The sequence below is a fragment of the Octopus bimaculoides genome, chromosome 16 (assembly GCF_001194135.2).
Source record: "Octopus bimaculoides isolate UCB-OBI-ISO-001 chromosome 16, ASM119413v2, whole genome shotgun sequence".
In the NCBI taxonomy this organism is placed as follows: Eukaryota; Metazoa; Mollusca; class Cephalopoda; order Octopoda; family Octopodidae; genus Octopus; species Octopus bimaculoides.
In genome coordinates, this window is record NC_068996.1 from 42,586,461 (window position 1) to 42,588,716 (window position 2,256).

Genomic DNA, 2,256 nt, shown 5'->3' on the forward strand with positions numbered 1-2,256 from the left:
TAAAATATATATATATATATATATTCTAATATGAAGTAGAAACAGCGCTCGGCGAACAAGCAATACATATACATACATATGTTTATTTATGTATATGTAGATGTATGTTTGTATGTATATGTATATGTATGTATGAAATGAATGGATGGATGGATGGATGAACAGACGGACGGATGGATGGAAATAGCTGAAGAACCTTGCCCTAGGTGCAATGCAGTGGGTTAAACTAAAAAACATTTGGTTGAGAAGTAAGCTTCTTACCACTCACGCGGAATGTTTCCTCTTAAGGGTGTAAAATATTGCATAAAATCTAACTAGACTTGTCTAATAAAAGAATATTTGTATATTTGTTTGTGACGAACCAATTTAGACAAATATAGTAATACACTCTCATACACACGCACATCGGCAACATTCGTCAATTTCTTGAAAATGTGGTCATAACCTCGAAATATTGAATACAAGGTATGTCTACATTACTTCACATATTTGTTTTCGTGTGATTTACCTTGCACTTGTTTCGCATTGTTTTGGCCTTTCTAACGATCTTTTATACAAATATAACATACGCGTATAACAATTTCGTAGACAAAGAAATATCAAATTTTAGTTAACGATTTAAAAATACAAATTGCTATAGATAATTTTCAAATTATGTAAACAGTAATATATATATATATATATATATATATATATATATATATATATATATCTTTATGTATATATGTATATATGTATATATATGTTTGTATATATACATACACACATATATTCGTTCGTTTGGTTGAGGAGTTAAAGAGATAGTGTATTCTACAAAACAATTGGATTTACTATTTTCTTGCAAATCGAATGAATTTACGAGAAAAATACTGCAGGAACTTGCCGTACACATTATCTGTATATGTATTCATGAGTTTCTCAACCTTTATGCGTCTGTTCGTTTATTTAAAAGCAGTGTAAAAGCGATGCTCTGTGAAAAGTGTGTCATATAACAGTTAGTACGGTATGTCAAATTTTTCTGCATTGTTTCGCCGTCGCTAGTGGCTTTTCTCCCAGAATACTGAGAATTGTTTGTAAAACTTTCGGTGAACGTTTTTATCAATAACACATTTTTAATGTGAAATAATATGAAGCCCCTATAAATGTGTTCCTGTGTAGAGCACTCTCCAAAGTTACAAACTACATTCGAAGGACATTTCTTTGACTATTCCATTCAAAATCATTTAATTTTATATGATTTTCCTGTTCGGCCGATTTTGAATCTCTCATCATATGACTGATGTCTTGTTCTTCGGTTTTAATAACAAATTAACTGACTCGGTATCTTGTGGAGAAGTTTGGATAGACAAACTACGTGGTTGCAAGGGTAGGTCATGTGATTATAAGTGCATATTTTATTAAATATGGTATGTCGGATTCTTCATGCGACACTTTTCTCCCATTGAAGATTTATATCATATCGCCGAAATATACAAAGTTGTAAATATCCGTTCAGTTCCACTTGTGAATTACAATCCATTACAAACTACTAAGATTTTCACTTTTCAGGTACCATATTGCTATAGACATCGATGCATCACAGTAAACCTATAAACATCCTTCACAGGCAATTTACTGAGGTCTTCAACCGAGAAAAGAAATTTGTTATGGAAGTTCAGTGTTTAAAAACTCTATATGCAGCGGAGGGAGACGGAAATCATTGCAGTAGCAGTGAGTGGAAAGATGAGATAGATTTTTGCCTTTATTGCGTTGAAGTTCATATGCAGTCAATGACGAATGATGTGTACTTGCAGCCAGCCATATATACCTAGACGAGACTGTCATCTCAGATGTAAGAATCAGCGAATAATATATTCGCTAATATTGCGAATGCACGCCAGAATGGAAAAAATAATCCGTTCTTACGCAATTGAAGCAGCATTGAATAAAAATACGCATCTTAATGTATAAACGCTGTAGATAGGAAAGTTTTGCAATTCTCTTCCTAGATAAAACATACTGTTGCTTCATATGCATGCACCAGATAGTTTATTCAGCCCGGCAGCTAATCATAATAGCAGTGAATTTAATAATTACAATTTCCTATATTGGAAGCAACGAATCTTATAAAGGCATGTGACAGGCTGTAACTAAACGTCATTGAAATTGGAACAGGATAGCCGATATGGATGGAATATTCGGTACTCACTATCAGGAAGATTTTCATTTCTTCCGCGTGTGTGTGTATGTGTGTGTGCATATGTGTGTATACGTGTA